The sequence below is a fragment of the Oreochromis niloticus genome, linkage group LG3, assembly GCF_001858045.2.
Source record: "Oreochromis niloticus isolate F11D_XX linkage group LG3, O_niloticus_UMD_NMBU, whole genome shotgun sequence".
In the NCBI taxonomy this organism is placed as follows: Eukaryota; Metazoa; Chordata; class Actinopteri; order Cichliformes; family Cichlidae; genus Oreochromis; species Oreochromis niloticus.
The window spans coordinates 56,440,539-56,458,095 of record NC_031967.2 but is presented as its reverse complement, the minus strand read 5'-3'; the positions used below and the strand labels follow the sequence as shown (position 1 = coordinate 56,458,095).

The 17,557-nt window shown below is 41.4% G+C and overlaps 2 long non-coding RNA genes across 2 annotated transcripts; one reads left to right on the top strand and one right to left on the bottom strand.

Moving 5' to 3' along the window:
- Positions 1–1,504: 1,504 nt before the first annotated feature.
- Positions 1,505–3,564, bottom strand: LOC106097160 (uncharacterized). The gene is made up of 3 exons (XR_001223479.3): positions 3,529–3,564; positions 3,292–3,408; positions 1,505–1,841 (listed from the first exon to the last, which is right to left on the bottom strand). It is a non-coding gene; the product is annotated as an uncharacterized LOC106097160 (long non-coding RNA).
- A 9,816-nt stretch (positions 3,565–13,380) lies between these two features.
- Positions 13,381–16,444, top strand: LOC102081794 (uncharacterized). Its single transcript, XR_268038.4, has 4 exons — positions 13,381–13,518; positions 13,636–13,713; positions 14,780–14,864; positions 16,131–16,444. It is a non-coding gene; the product is annotated as an uncharacterized LOC102081794 (long non-coding RNA).
- The last annotated feature ends 1,113 nt before the right edge of the window (positions 16,445–17,557 follow it).

Here is a 17,557-nt window from a genome sequence, read left to right as displayed (position 1 = left end):
GCAGGAATGATTTCCTTGTCATTCAGTGGTGCTTTTCAGTAATCTCAGTCTCTCACTGAACGCGCTCCTGTGACTGACCAGCATGTCATGGAGTGGGTGGGAGGTGTTATCCAACATTGTCTTTATCTTGGACAACATCCGCCTCTCCGACACCACCTTGAGGGAGTCCAGCTCCATCCCCACAACATTACTGGCCTTACGAATCAGTTTATCGAGTCTGTTGGCATCTGTGACCCTCAGCCTGCTCCCCCAGCATGCAACAGAGGATCGCACTGGCCACAACAGACTCGTAGAAAATCCTGAGCATTTTCTGGCAGATGTTGAAGGAACTCAGTCGCCTCACAAAATAGAGACGACTCTGGCCCTTTCTGTAAAGTGCTGTGGTGTTTTTAGCCCAGTCCAGTTTATTGTCAATGTGTACTCCGAGGTATTTATAGTCCTCCACAATGTCAACACTGACCCCCTGGATTGAAACAGGGGTCAAGTGTTTCCTGGTCTTCCTGAAGTCCACTATTAATTCCTTGGTCTTTGCCACGTTGAGCTGCAGATGAGTCTCAACATGTGTGGAGAACATTTAGGGAGTGTTGTGTGCATCTAAATAACTACTAATATTCTCAAATCTGTCTTTACGTAGGGACTTGTTTACTTTATAATCACATACTTGTAAATCATGATATTCTCCACCTCTGCCTGTCCTGTATTTGAAACTTTAAACTGACTCTGTGGAGTGATAAAATGCTGAGCTTATTTGATGTGAGAGCAGACTTTCTTTCCTGGCTCAGAATGTTAAACATTTATAAACATGCTTCTTATACGGAAATGAAGGATGTGTTTCTTCTTCTAAATCAAACTCTTGTGCAGTCAGCTCTCAGGTCAGTGCTCGTAAACTCTGTATCACAGTGCTCTCTTCTTCATCACAGATAGTAAATCTTCATTAATGTTCTCTCTATGAAAAGATTTGTGGGCATTCATTATCCACTTCATGTTATCCCGTCCTAAGCCTCAATACTGCCTCACATCTTCCCTCTTATTTAAATCTGATAACTACATTCATAGTTCAGTGAGTGGCTGCTGTTTCCCCTCTGACCCTGGTAGCTCTGGTTTCAGGTTCTGCACATGCTTCAAATGAATACATTCACATAGCCTGCTTCCTTCCCTGCAGATGTCTGTGACCTGTATTAACTGATCTGTGTTTCTGAAACTGTTTGTAATGATTCCTGGTGTTTGTGTGTTCTGTTGCCTCCTCGTGTTGATCGTCCACCTTTAAGCTTTCTTTGCTCTCAGCTCTTTAACTTCTTAGTGTTTCATGAGCGCTTTGTTTCGGTTCAGAAGGTTCAGCTGGTAATTAGATAATTGAAAAATAAAGTTTGTGAAGTGTCACATGAACAAGGCATTGACTTACTTCCTAGCTCCCCGCTGTGCTGCCTGTCACTTCAGGCAAACATGATTTATTTAAACAGATGAACACAATAAAGGCAGAAACAGTTCTGATCTCTTCATACTTTTTATTGACCATCTGTGAGATGGGTTTATCCAAATATCCTGGTTTTAATTGTGTTCAACAAGTCAGAAACTGAAGGGCTGAAGGGTTACGTTTTAAAAGACAAAAATAAATACATGATCCTGAGTAATCTTTTATAACCATCATTTCACTGGTGGCGGGTCATGGTTAGGGTCCCCTCTACCCCTTTGGATGATTTGCTCTCAGTGGCTGTCAGCAGTCTCTGTAGGTCAGAAAACATGCTCAGTGGTGATGTCAGCATCAATGTCCTCATAGCCTTCATCAGATCCCTGAGCACTTTCAAGCATCGCCATTTCCATGCAAATGGCCAGTGAGCGCTCTGTAGGTGTAATTGGAAAGAGTGAAAAGGACCACTTTAATCTCATTAGTTATCTACAGTACAACACACCAACAGTTCATGTGAGACATAAAGTTCAGAGTGAGATTTTATGACTAATGACTTATGGTGTAATATCCTGTAATTTGGGATTTTTCAACCTTTTTTGACCCACGGCACATTTTATAGATCAGAAATATCCTGTAGCACACCACCAACCAGATATGTTCCAAAATTATACATTATAGCCAAATACAGTACAAATATCCACAATGTAGTCTCCCAGTTTGTGTAGACTCACTCAATGTGAAACCCGGGCCTGTTTAGATGAACACAGATCTGACATCCTGTTTTTAACTTTTATAGCAGCCCTGCTAGAAACACACAACATCGATATGTTGTAGAGAGATAGCTCTGTTTGACAAGATGGGGAACTCCTTAGCAGCAGTCAACCAAAATCTTTCCAAAGGTAGATCAACAGAGCTTAGCTTCAAACCACGGTCTTGTCTCAGTTCAGCTGGTTCTTCCTGCTCCTGCAAAGAGTCATCCTTTATAAAAACTGCTGGTAGCTTGGTCAAGGCATTCAGTCCAGTCTGAGGGAAAGAAGCTGACAACTTCGACTCAGCAATTTTCAAATATTTACTTATCATTATTATTATTATTATTTATTAACATCTCCTTGTCATTTTACAGTGAGTGGTAACATGGTTGGCATTTTCCAGATGTTGTTGACAGAGGTGCAACAACATAATTCATTTATTTTACTTGTGCTTGTGAGCAGGTTTCAGTTTCGGCCTTACATTCAGTTCATTTAGATGCTGAAATATATTGTCCATGTAAGCCGGCCTTGCACACAAATTGTCTCTTGCAAGCAGCTTTGCATCACTGCATCTCTCATCAGTCAAAACCACTTTTAGTTCCTCCTGCAGCTCATACATGTGGGCCAGCACGCAACAACCATCGGACGTCCATTCAGAGTACTAAGGTATTAGGCTCCCCACCCATTTCCCATTGGATGTGACCTGCAAAAATTTCCTCCCCTGTTGTTTTTTTCTGGTTTTCTGTTTTTTTAATGGAGTCACCATCTACAAAACAAATATATCTTTTCCAAAAAACATGCTTTCAGTGTCTGGAGACATTTCGTCCATCTTATCTTACTCTAACTCAGCACTAAGGTCCTAGGTTTGAATCCAGCATCTGCCTGGGGACTTTCTGTGTGGAGTTTTGTAATTGTAATTCCCAATAAAATACATTGAAATTTTATCTAATTACAAGGGAATTACAGCCCCAGTTCCTGTATTATGAAGTGTTCCAGAGATATTTAAAGAGCTTAGAAAGAAAAGCGTCTGAACTTTTAAGTTTCTTGAAAGTCCAGACGCTTTTCTTTCCAAGCTCCTTAGACTACGATGACCTGGATGGCTAAGAAGCTTCACAGACATTCGGAGATATTTACCTCTCTGGATTCTTTCATGAATCGACACCATCAGGAAGGTGGAGATGAAATACGGAATGATGATCATTAAGTTGAGGAATGCTCGATTCGGAGAAAATGGAGGCAGGCAGGCAAGGACTGGAAGAGGAAAGACAGACAGACAGATACACACACAGACACAAAGACGGACACAGACACAGTAAATTTATTTGTGTTCTTGTTGGAGTCTGACTGAATGCTTTCACATCATCAACTCACCTGCAGAAACAGTCAGTGCAGACAGCAGCAGCACACACACACCTGCAACAGGAGGTCAGAGGTCACTAAAGATCATTTGTACCATGTTTTGTATGTAACACAATGTGTTTTGTGTGAGTGAAGGGTACATCTGGGGCCTCTGCTGTGGGGCCCTGATATGTCCCACTGTGGGCAGCCCACACTAAGCAGAGCGGGGTCCACAGTGGGATCCATTGTAGGCCTGCAGCATACCCACATTAGGGCTACAGGTGTGGACTGCCCTTTGGAGTCTCCTTAAGATCTCAGGTCCCTGGTAACATACACTACCAGTCAAACGTTTTAGAACACAGCACGTTTTCCAGCTGTTTCCCCTCCTGTGTGCTATTTCCTGATTACCTGATGTGTGTATTTATACTGCGTCTCTGCTTGTGCTCCTCGTCGCGTCGTCTGTGTTTCTCTGTGAATCTTTGTGTACTCCGCATTATCCCGTGTTTCTCCATGTCTCTCTGCTCCTCGCTCCGTGTCCTCCTTTTTGTATTAGTTTTCCCAGTTTAGGTTTATGTTCGGTTCTGCTCCACACCTTGGTTTTGTGCACTGTAAATAAAAACCCACTTGCACCTTCGCCACTGTCTGCTATTGGATCCTCCTTTCTCACCTTCATACGACTGTGGCCCCAGTCATGACACTTACAGAACAACAGCTTCAAGCACAGCTTAATACTGGTCGTAGTAAGCAAGTTTCTGTGTCATGGTCCTGGGTCATTGACCCAGTGTTTTGAGTTTTGTTCTGTTATTGATCTTTGATTTCACTGTGAGTTTTTCCATTTCTGCATTTCTAGCTTCATAGTTCTTTAGTATTTCCTGATTTCTAGTTTTAAGGTTTTATTATGTGCCTTCCTGTCCCACGTTTCAGTGTTTTCTATTTTCCTTTGAAGGCCCAGGTCTTACAGCATAAATAAGGACGCCCCTCTACAATTGTCAGAAAACCTTTAGTTTCCTTTCAGAATCAACATTTTCTATGAGATACTATGATAGAAAATACTCCCACAGATGTGGGCAATTGATTGCAAACAAAATTTGTAAACTTGTACACAAAAGGGATTTTCCTAACAAACTCAAGCCCATGTTGCAAAAATGAGTACACCCCAATTATAGTCTTAGGAGAAAAGCCACAATTAATACTACAAAATTCGAATCAACAGGCATTCAATCACAGGTGAGTCTAATGATTCATTTAAGAGGTGTCCAGCAGACAGGTGACGATAAAAGGGCGTTACTTAACAAAGAAAAGCCCTTCCCATTTCATGCTGTCAGCAATGGCTCCACATGGAAGAGAAATGTCACAAAATCTGAGAAAGGAAATCATTTCTTTACACAAAAAAGGTGAGGGCTACAAGATGATCAGCAAAGCTTTACATATCAGTCACAATACTGTAGCAAAAGTGATCCAAAGTTTAAGAAAGATGGAAGTGCAACCATCTTACAGAGACGTCCAGGCCGTCCACGGAAATTAACATCTCAACAGGAGCGTCTCCTGATGAGAAGCATTGAAGAAAATCATTATGGAAGTTCACTGCAGTTAGCTAAAGCAGTAGAAAGCCAAACTGGAGTGACCGTTTCCCGTGACACTGCAGAGGAATGGCATGCATGGATATTGTCTACGAAGGAAGTCTCTCCTAAAGCCCATGCACAAAAAAGCACGCCTAGAATTTGCTAGGGCCCATGCTGAAAAAGATGAAGACTACTGGGACTGTACTCTGGAGTGATGAGACAAAGATCACTGTTTTTGGAACTAATGGTTTCAAAACTGTATTCCGTCGTAAAGGTGAGGACTTCAAAAAGAAATGCATGGTGCCTACAGTAAAACATGGTGGTGGCAGTGTCCTTATGTGGGGCTGCATGAGTGCTGCTGGTTTTGGGCAGCTGCATTTCATTGATGGTATCATGAACTCAACAATGTACTGCTCTATTCTGAAGGAGAAGATGCTGCCATCACTCCGTGCACTTGGTCGTCGTGCACTTTTCCAACACGACAATGATCCAAAACACATATCTAAAGCTACTGTTGCATTTCTGAGGAAGAACAGGGTGAAGGTGATTGAATGGACAAGTATGTCTCCTGATCTGAACCTGATCGAACACCTGTGGGGAATTCTGAAGCGACAAGTTGAGCATCACTCTCCATCCAGCATCCAGGCTCTAAAAGAGGATATTCTTGAAGAATGGAAAAAGACCGATGTTGCAATATGTCGCCAACTTGTTCATCCCACACCTAGAAGACTTGGTGCTGTCCTTGAAAATCACAGTGGTCATACAAAATACTAGATATAGTAGTTTTTGTTGCGGGGTGTATTCATTTTTGCTTCAACCAATTTGAGTACAACTGAAGATTTTGTGATCTAAGCTATATTATTAACCTTAATTTCATGTTATGGAGTTAAACAAGTGTTCAATAAAACTCAGCGTTGTGAAAATTTTGGAAATTGTTCTTTTGTTCATTGAGCTGCTGATTAAATTTGTACCTTTTGAAGGGGGTGTACTCATTTATGCTGAGCACTGTATGTGAATGTATTCTGTTTTGCTTAATTTCCCTCAGTGTATATATAGTGTGTCTTCTCCTTTGCTCCTTGTTGGTCTGTCTGTGTATCATTCTGCTTGTCATCCCCTGTGTTTCATCTGCGTATCACCGTTTCAGGTTTATTAGTTAGTTTTCTGAGTTTAGGTTTTTCTTAGGTTTTGGACCCTGCCATCTCTACTTCTGTTAGGTTTGTTATCACTTGTAAATAAAGTTCACTGCAGTAAAATCAGTGCCTGCACATGGATCCTTCTGTCACCACTTCACACATCTGCCGCCACAGCCATGGCACTCAGTTTCAACTGTGAAATAGACTTGCTGGTTTGACAGGACGAGTTGCAGCAAGAAAGCCATTGGTAAGATATCAGAATATGACAAATAGGCTTGCCTGGGCCATGAAACATCACCATTGGAGTGCTGAAGACTGGAAGAAGGTATTATGGAGTGATAAATCACAATTTGAAATCCTCGGTTCATCACGTAGGTTCTTTGTATGCCGTTGAGTAGGTGAAGGATGTTTCCGCAGTGTGTGGCATCAACTGTCAAACATGGACGAGAAAGTGTGATAATCTGGAGCTGTTTTGCTGGATCCAGGGTTGTTGACTTATACAGAGTGAGAGGAACCCTGAAGCAAAAACGGCTACCACAGTATTCTGCAGCACCATGCAATACCCTCTTGTATGTGCCTAGTTGATCAGGAGCTCACCATACAGCAAGCTAATGACCCAAAACGTAAGTCCAAGCTAGGCCAGAACTACCTCAGGAAAAAGGAACAAGATGGTAAGCTTGGAAAAGTGGAGTGTCCAGCACAGTCTCCAGACTTAAACCCCATTGAGCTGGTTTGGGATGAACTGGACAGAAGAGTGAAAGCAAAGCAACGTACAAGGTACAGATATGGAAAGAACTTTCTAAAGAATATTTCTATTGTAGAAAGAATGATACGAGCATGTTCAGCTGTTATATCTGCTACTTTGAGTCAAAACTTTAGATTTTTTTTTTTTTACTATGCATTCATTTCAGAGTGCAATGAGAGATTAAACTGCATCATTCTCAATTTAAAAAATTGAAAAATTGGGGTGATCTAAAACCTTTGACTGGTACTGTCTATTAAATCTCCTTTTATGTCTCACAAACTGCTCACTAATGTTTGCTGATCGGCAGCTTTTAGCAATTGCAGATTCCTCACTGACCTGTGCTGCTGCCTGGCCGTTCTCCGTTTCAGCTCTGAATCTCTGGAATCACTTCCCTCTTCCCATCAGTACATCTCCCTCAGTCACAGTCTTCAAATCCGAGCTGGAAAACTCTTATCAAAAGATTCTAACTAGTCCTGACCTGCACTCTAATTTTCCCAACATATCTCTCATTATTTTATTTGCGTTTGTTTGTCATTGTTATTTTATTTATGTTTATATTAACACTTTATCTGTGTCTTTTATTCTTTGCTTTGGTTTGATTGTCTGTTAACAGTTTTACTTCTGTGTAGCACTTTGGTCAACATCTATTCTGTTCATATGTTTTGTATAAATAATGTGACACAGTGGTGACCTGATGGTGTGATGACATTCAGTGATGTGAAAGTGAGATCTTCACATGACGGTTTAAAAATTGCCGAATAAAGATGAATCCAGGGTGAGAGAAAACCCTTGCTGCAAGAGCTGTTTTATTTGGATAGAAGCATATTCTTTCTTATTCAGATATTTATCAGTAAGTGACTTATATATTGTATATATTGTGCTATTTCTTACTTCCTGTGTTGTCTGTTTTTGTTACTGTTTGTACTGGAGCACTGTAACCAACATAATTTCTCATAGGGATCAATAAAGTATTTTGATTCTCATTTAAATAATTTTAAAATGAAAAAAAAATTCAAGTGTGATTTATTAAGAAAACCTCTGTTTCCCTGTTAAGGACACACACAAAGTCATTTACAGTCATTTACTGGCAGCGGTGATAAATGTGCACAAATATGCAGCGAGCAGCAAAACATTTATGAAGTTAAAGTCATGTTTTTGGAATTTAAGAGTAGAACAAACGAGTGTCGGAGCTCTTTGTTTGACTTACCAAGGAGCAGATATACTGATGGACTCTTCATGATGTCTGCATCACGAATGAATGGGAGTTTGAACAACACAAACCTCAGCCCGACCACTTCCTTTCTAATAAGGGCTCAGTGTACAGAACTATAGAGTGTCAAATTATGGTGCTGTTTTGTTACAGATATCAAGGAAGACAGATTTGAACAGTGTATTTCTACAGTGCTGTAGTCAGTATGTCAGTTTAACAGTAACGAGTCAGACATGATAGAGAAACTGAAAAGATATAAATTCAGTTTTATTCAGTTTTATTTATACAGCACCAAATCACAACAACAGTCGCCTCAGGGTGCTTTATTGTGTTAGATAGACTCGACAATAATACATACAGATAAAAAAGGAACAGAACAATCAGGAAAGGCAAACTAAAAAGCATGCGAGGTAATGGAGCTCATCAGTGAGAACACAAACCAAAAAGAGAAGTGGGATCAGGGGGTTGCGTTAAAGTCAGTGACCAGTTCAGCCACAGTTCGAGGGTCACATCAGCACACAGCCTGTTGACAGCCAGCTGCTGATTAATGCTGACTGCTCTCTCTTTTCTAAACACTCAAAATCAGGAAACTTATTGTTCAGTCCCACAAAAAACATCCATCATGGAGAAAATGTCCCCGCTCACTTTTGTGCTAATGTCAATCCAGCTGCCAAAAAACTTCAGTTTGATTAACTCTGGAACATAATGTCAGAAGATCTGCACCCAGCACTGGCATGCATCTGAGCCCATCACTGCAGTGCAGCAGAGAAGGCCTCAGTGTGGGCCTGCAGCGTACCCACAGTATGCCCACAGTTTTAGGGTTCCTGGCTCGTTGACCCAGTGGTTTCTGTTTTGTACCCTTTATTTTTGTTCTCTTGTTTATTTCTGTGAAGGTTTTGGTTTCTGTTTTGCATTTCTATTTTTCCCCAGTTCTTCTTGGTGTTTGATTATGTAGTTCTCAGGTTTTGGTTTCCATACTCCCTCTATTCTGTGTCCAGTCAGTGTCTGTGTCTGTCAGTTCAGTCTGTGTTTCCTGTTTTACTTTGAAGGTCTGTGTCTCATATTAATGTGTTTGGTTTTGCTTCCTTTGTCTCGTTAGGCCTGATTTGCCCCAGCTGTGTTTCCCTCCTGTTTCCCATTCCCTGATTGCTCCCTCTGTGTACTTAAGCCCTGTGTTTCTCTGTGTTGCGATCTGCCATCTACTATGCTGTGTGTTCTGTCTGCCAGTCTGCCGAGTTAGTTCATTTTGTATTCTAGTTCAGCCAGTTTTCTGTTTTGCCATCCAGCATTAAAGCTGTGTTTAAGTTCACCTTTTGTTTCCGTGAGTCTGCATTTTGGGTCCTTTTCCTCCCTGCACACAGTCTCCACATGACACACAGCCCAGTCACATGGCACAATGCAAAACTGTGATAAAGATCGAATCAGTGCACACCACACTGTCAGGCACACGTTTCACAGCAGTGAAATTACCAGTAATACTACAAGCATTCACCCTCTAACTGCATCAGAAGCAACATGGGGATCAAACTGCAAGCTTGCAATTAGGAAACATCACTCTGAGACACAGCAGGCCAACAAACAGCCAGCTTCTCTCTGAGCAGTCACAGGAGTCCATCCAGCAGATGTGTCAAAACCAAAGCTGTTTATATCTGTGATAACGAAGCTTCAGATGTCTAATCATGGTCAAATATGTAAAATCATTCAAAACCACCAAGTCCAGGTAACTCGATCTCAGTAATGGATGTTTTCTTGGCTGGTTAGTGGATTTTATGTAAATCAGCCAGTCTGAGTAGTTCTTAATGTCCAGGGTGAACCCTGCCTCTCAGCCTGTGACAGCTGGGACATGCTACAGCCTCACTGTAACTCTGAACTGGAGAGGCAGATGTATTATGGTTGTTGGTTCAATGTGAGGCTCAAACTCTCCCTGATGTGAAACAGCTCGTACAAACACCTGCAGCAACACAAAGTCAGGACGAGTGAACAGCAGCTGAGGAAAACCTCAGAACTCAGACTCTGTTTATCCCAAAATATGAAAACTTTTTTAGAGCATTCAGAATATTAAAGACAACACAGGTCAACATATTTTACATTATGCATAAAAAATAAAATACAATATGGCAAAACAAATATCAGAATAAGATAAAAACATCAATGAACTCCTCATTCAACACCTGAAACCTGTGAGGACCTGGTCACATGGAGCAGGTCAGGTCTATCATGTGTGCACTCTGAATGCAGCGCCGTCGCTCGCTGTAGATCAGAAGTCATGCTCGGTGGTGACATCAGCAGCGATGTCATCATAGTCTTCACCGAATTCCTGAGTTTCTTCATCAAGCAGGGCCGTCTCCATGGAGACAACCAGAGGACGTCCTGCGGCGAGTGAACACAGACTAAACACGACCAGTTTAAACAAACTCCCAGCTCCAGCTACAGGTAAAGTCCCAGAGGAGGACCAGCTTTAGATTTGGCCCGGTGCCAACAAGCATCACCTCTGACTCTGTGCTGTCAATTATCCTGGCAGGACAATACTGCCAGGATGTTGTCTAGTTTGTGTAACTTAAAGCATGTGTAGCTTAACTTGCCAACCTGCTTCTTAAATCCTATATTTGGGCAAAACTGCTCACACGCATCTTTTATCATATCCTATGAAGTAAATAAATCACTTATAAATCACATCTCTCCCCGTTTATTCACATGATCACCTGAACAAAAGAAGAAGACTGTGTCTCTTCGATCAGCTCTGATATCACCTTCAGAAAACTGATCCCCAAACTAGAGATGGACCGATCCGATATTACGTATCGGTATCGGTCCGATACTGAACTAAATTACTGGATCGGATATTGGAGAGAAATAAAAAATGTAATCCGATCCATTAAATATCACGAAAGCACCTCACAAAACTTGTGACATGGCGTAACTCAGCTCATGACCTTAGCACGTCGGAGGAATATGCGTCACATGATAGAGCGGCTGTGGCGTGCGAGACCTGTCAGCGGTCTGGTTGAGCATTTGGAGCCTCGCTACCAAACCGGCATTTCATCAACGAGGAAGTTATCCCAGAGAAGTAAAGCAAGTGTGTAAGTTCATCTCTGAATGTTTGTAAAGCGTTCCCACGTTAAGCTTAACAACCGATATATGGAGCGACTGCCTCTTCTCTCTCCCTCCCTCTCCTGTTGCTACTTCAATCATGAAACTTATCAATAATCGGCTGATCAGCTTTTCTGTCATGAGTCTGTCTCTCTTGTTTGTTTTCAGAGGGCCTCAGTGTCTGAATGGTTCCAGTTCAGCTCCATAACAGCAGCGTCCCTGGTTTGATTCCTGTGTTTCAGCTCATATCTGCCTCTCTCACTGAGGGGGACGTCCACTACATGGAAATGGATTTGTTCATCAACCAAACTACAGATCACTGAGAGCAGAGGACAATTTTTCCATGTTTCTTTTCATATATGTGAACTGACAAATGTTTAATTCCAAAAAATGAAGAATGAAGAAAAAAAAGTGCTGTGTGAGTATAGTTATTGTTTTTTAAGTTATCTGATGACTTGTATCTTTACAGTGAATATTTGTAGCCCCCCACAACTGTGTTTGAACCAATAGAAAGCTGGTGCTCAGAGGAAGAGGGCGGGCTTTACTTGGTGTCAGTGAGAGAAATGAGAAAAAGCTGAAATGAGTGAGAAGGACGATGAAGGAAACATCTGTGCTGTGTCTGCTCTGTAAGTAGAATCTCTGTGTTTGTTTGAATTCTTGTACTTTGACTGTCTGCTCTCCTGATAACTGATGATGGAGGAGAAGACATGAAAAACAAATCAGGCTGAATTCAAGTTCAAAACACCACGAGGACCAACTGCAGGTCTGAACTGACTCTTTATCTTTGCTCAGGAGTCGAGGAAACACAGCAGGCAGTGAAAAGCTCAAATCATTCACTCATTATATCAACACAGCTGCACAGTGGACACATGACTGTACAGGATTATTCAAAAGTAGCACATAGTTTGCTTATACACTCTCAGAAATAGGGGTACCAAAGTGTACTCAATTTAGTTAGTATGCATAAAAACCTGCTTTTAAGCTAAAAACAGTGATAGAGAAGAATGAAGAGTCCCAACTCTGTGAATACTTGTAAGATCTTCTACCAGCGTTTAAAAAAAAATATTATTATAATTATTATTTTAATTTTATACACTTTTCCCCTATGTCACTCCAAACTTCATTCAAACATGTTGTTGGCATCAGATTGAAAATGAGCAGATAGATCAAAAGAAAGACAAGTTTGTGTGTTTGTCAGCTGTTTGTGTGGAGTTGTTCTTTATGTTCTCCTCAAATCAACCTGAGTGTCATTTCTCTTTAGTTCTGATCTCACTGCTGAGCTGCACAACAAACCAAGGTCAGTAACCTTCTTCTGTCACAGTTTAAACCTGAGAAATGCTCACTGATGTGACCTGATTGGGTTCATTTTTCACAATGGAAAGTAACAGATCATCAGTTTTTCATTTTTACCCTCACAGCTCGTCTGACTGTGAGTCCCAGCAGCTCTCAGTTCTTTAAAGGAGACTTTGTGTCTCTGAGCTGTGAGGAGGACGACAGCTCTGCTGGATGGACTCTGAGGACCAATAATAAGATCACTCAGTGTGGAGATGGGTGGGGAAGATGGTCTGGTTCTTCCTGTGACATCACTGTTTTCCCTCAGGACAGTGGAGTTTACTGGTGTGAGTCCAGAGAGGGTCCCATCAGTAACATGGTTAACCTGACAGTCACTGGTAAGCTGAGTGTGTGGAGTTAGTGTTGATGAAGCTGTGTGTAAATGGATGAAATGCTGTAGTTTGTCTCTGTGTTGAGGTGGATCAGTGATCCTGCAGAGTCCTGTCCTCCCTGTGATGGAGGGAGATGACGTCACTCTGCTCTGTAAAACAAAGACCACTCCCTCCAACCTCCCAGCTGCTTTCTATAAAGATGGCTCCCTCATCAGGAAGCAGCCTACAGGTCACATGACCATCCAGCATGTTTCCAGGTCTGATGAAGGCCTCTACAAGTGTGACATCAGCGGTCATGGAGAGTCTCCATCCAGCTGGATCACTGTCACAGGTGACACACTCACCTGTCTGTGTTTCTGCAGCTTTCAACATTCACAATGTGACGACAACTTAATGACTGTGTTTGCTTTATTTTAGACAAACACACCACCACACCTCCACCTACATCCACACCTCCACCTACATCCTCCCCCCCCCCCCCCCCCCCCCCCCCCCCCCCCATCACTCTCTGGTTCCTTTCTCATTCCTGTGTTGTCATGTGTTGGAACAGTCTGTGTTGTGGTTCTGCTGGTGTTACTTGATCTGCTGGTGAGACGATGTGTTCACAGGAAACCTGAAGGTGAGACTCAGACTTATTCTCTGATCTTGGCTTACATAATAAAATATCAATTGTTATGAAGTGAATAATAACATTCCACATTTAATTCATATTATTGTTAATTTTTAATCATTTCAGCAACAGAAGAAGATGACATCACACAGACTGGAATCAAAATAACAAATCATCAAAAACTGCCGTTTAAACAAAGAAGAGGTAGTGTTGTGTTTGATGGTGGGCTGGTAGTGCTGGTCAAAAGTTGTTCTTCAAAAATATAGTTTTTAACAATGTTTATCATGTGAGGATATCTTTAAATATATAAAGAATTTTTTGTGAAACAAGAATGAAAAGGGGGGGGGCTGAATAGAAATATGATCAGTAAAAACATGATGGTTTTCAGACCCCTGCTCTGACAGAACCAATGAGCAGCTGAAGGAGAAACATAATTCAGACCAGTTAACTTCACAACATGAACTAAAGATCGATTTTTGTGATTCATTTAATGTTCTAATGAAGCTGCATAACATGTAACTTCATTCAGTATTAGATACTATAGCCTGTTATATTTGTAACATCTGCATTTCATTCAAAAGTGACACATCTGCATTTGTCTTTAGGCCACATTTGACTTTAACTAATGGTGTCAGCTCAGCCTCAGGTCCAGATGTCAGCTATGTTGTGAACATTAGCAGTGTCATAACTGAGCTCTGATTATTAGTGTCACTGTGTAACATAGAAATAAACAGAGTGAATGTAAAACATGTTCTTTACTACAATAAATCATTTTAATTCTATTCATGTGAAACAGACGAACGATCTCACCACAGTGTTTACAGATTTGGCTGATAATAGTCGTCACGTTGTGAGAACATGTCTGCTCTGTGGTGAAGAGAGTCTCACTCTGGCAGCTTTGAGGTTGTGCACTTTCCTTTTTAGGATGACCCATTTGTTTGTGGTCACTCTGTTTCACAGCAGAGCTGTTAAGATCGGGGGGGAAAGCTAAAAACTTCGGTTAGAAAATTAGTGACAGGATAGCTCATCGGGCTCCTGATTCATTAAAATTCTCAGGCTATTGTAATGTGTGAAGTACAGAAAGTTATACACTTTCCTGTTATTGTTAGAAAACCACTGAGAAGTGGGGACACAGAGAACTCACACTTTACTTCATTTCACTTTAGTGAACCATTTTTAATATTTGTAAATAGTAAAAATGGTTGACTATTTTAGCTGTAGTTGTACTACTGCAGTCCCTGCAGTAATTTAAATGTGTTTTATTTTGCAGACATTTATTCAACTGTGGTCTACTCAGGAGTGAGTACTGAAGATGTCAGTTATGGACAGACAGCAGTCCGAATGAGGAGGTCCAGGTACAGCTGCTCTTTACCTTTAACTCTGAACAGAGACAAGCTGCTCACCCTCTTTACAGTAGGGTGACCAACCGTCCTCTTTTCCCCGGACATGTCCACTTTTCACGTCCTGTCCGGGGCGTCCGGGGGGATTTTCGAGATTGATGAAAATGTCCGGGTTTTCCTATAGTCCGACAGAGGACCCATGTGTTTGAAGTCATCCCCGAACTGCTGCTTTGTGAGCGCTTGTTCTGCGCTCACAGACGGGACAGACAGCGCGCAGCAACGCGCCTAATGATGTTTAAAAGATCCCAAAGCGCAAATGCATCATTTCAGATGAACTGCAAAAGAAATTTCCCTCTTACCGGCCCAGTACTGGTAATTTTTCTTATGCAGATGAGGCTGTGCCATTATTTAATTCCAGAGGCTTTCAAGTTATTTTATTTTTTTTGCGCTGGTCGACTTGTAAAAACCCATATGACATTTTTCGTCCACAACGGCGTTTAAACGGAGAAAACGGAGGTTTTTTAAAACTCTTGCCAGGTTGGAGATTTTCGAAAACGTAGTTTTTGCGTTTATGTGTGGACGAGGAAGAGTTCATCACGCAACGTCAAAGGTGTGTGCCATTTTTCACGCTCTGCGCCATGTTACTGTTTACATGAGATGAATTTCTACAATCGCGGAGAGACAAAATACTGTTACTGTTAATCTGACTATCTTCAGGTTTTACACGCTTACATACACACACGCAGTTACTGTCCCTGCATTTAGAAAGGCAGAGGCGTCACGGTGTGATTATTTTTGTTGTTTTTTTTCCTGTGTAATAATATTCAACATTGCTATCAATACATTTTTCAAAAAATACCTCTCTGTGCAAAATGGGTTCAAAAACATCAACAGCTGTGGGATACTGTTTGTCCGTGATTTGAACAGGGGGAACCAATCGTGGCAGGATCAGCCTGATGTTATTTGTATCCCACTTTAACTTTACTGTATAAAGAACCAACATCTCCAAAATGTCAGGCGTAGTTAGTCATTATAAGAAGTGTTTGTGAACTAAAAATCAAGAATGTGGGATCCTGTTTGTCCGTGATTTGGAGAGCCCAGCGCTGCTCCCGACACAGGGGAAATTAATTCTGTCAGAGACCTACCTTGGCAGTTGTGCAGGTGAAACTAAAGTCAAGATATGCTTTACCATATTTTCTAGTCTTTGGCGATGCTTCATCCTCTGCTACAAAGCTTATAATAATTTTTTCTGTTGTTTGAACTGTGTGTGTTTGTGTTCAGACTTTAAACCAGAGCCAGATGTCGTCTACTCTTCACTGAAGTAGTCCACCAGTCCAACCACTGATGTCGAGCTGCTGGTCTTGAACTGGTCCCCACAGCACCCCAGATCAGAGTGTGTTCACTTGTTAAATGAGGGAAAACTTTACATTTTATTTATTTTTCCACTGGAGAATCTTTTTTTATGTGCTGAAAAATAGTGACAGCAGTTTAAACAAATTTGTATGATTTTATGCCCTATAAAATTTTAGAGTTATTTTTATTTTGTTAATGTTTGTTGGATTTCTGCAGGCTCAATAAACTTTTGTCTCACTTGCTTTTCTCGTTTCGTTCTGTGGGTTTCTAAAGGTCTCAAATGAAAAACTTGGTATGTTACATTCTGTGTGTGGCTAACCGATACCTGACACTCTTCAGTGCAGACACGATGAACATTGAACCACAGGTGCAGACTAAAAACAGCAGGGACATCATACAGTGGCTGTACGATGCACAGGAAAGCTTCATTAGGATTTGTGTATGTCTGAAACTGAAGAGTTTGGTCTCTTTATTTCTGTAGTTACCTAGAAACCTGCGTGCAGAAGCTGACATAGTAAATAAATTCATGTTTTATTGATTCATTTTTGAATTTCTGGTAATCCTGAGTGTTATATCAGAGAAGCTGCTTTATAAATGTAAATACAAACATTTAACCTCTTAACATCCACTAGTTGGACATTGAGTTGATTTGTGTTAATGTTAGGTTTCATGTTACTCATAAGGCAAAGAAGGATTTTAGAAACTACATGTTGTGTTACAAATCAGTTCTGTCACTGGATTTTCATTAGAGTCAAACACAAGAAAATCTCTTATTAAGAGATAGATGAGAGCTTAACCACAAATCCAAGGAGTTCCCTTGTGATCATACCTCCACCTCTCCAGGCTCTTTTCCACCTGGGCACACCTACAGATCATCAGCAAACATCACAGTCCACGAAAACTCCTGCCTGACCTCATCTGTCCATCACCGCTGGAAACAAGAAGCTGTTCAGAACAGATCCTTGATGTAATCCCATTCCCACCATAGATCTGTCACCACAGACCTCTCCACTGTCATGTTGTCCTCATACATACCCTGCACCACCCTCACATTCCTCAGACATTCCTGGACCCCTGCCTGTTTCCCTGGACCCTATTTCCTGAATGAGCGATAGTGTGAGTGAAGCACAGCATGGATTTATGGTTGGAGGAGTGTGAGCGAGTGTTTTTCCCCCTGCTCTGGACCTTCCCTTGGGACCCCTGGAACCGTCATTCACTGTATATATATACATCTCTCACCTGGTGCTGTAAATAAACCCTGTTCTCCTTGCAAAGCTCTGAGTCCTGCATTTGAGTCCTCCCTAGTGAGCTGTGACACCCTGCACCACCCTCACATACTTTTCTGACACAGTATT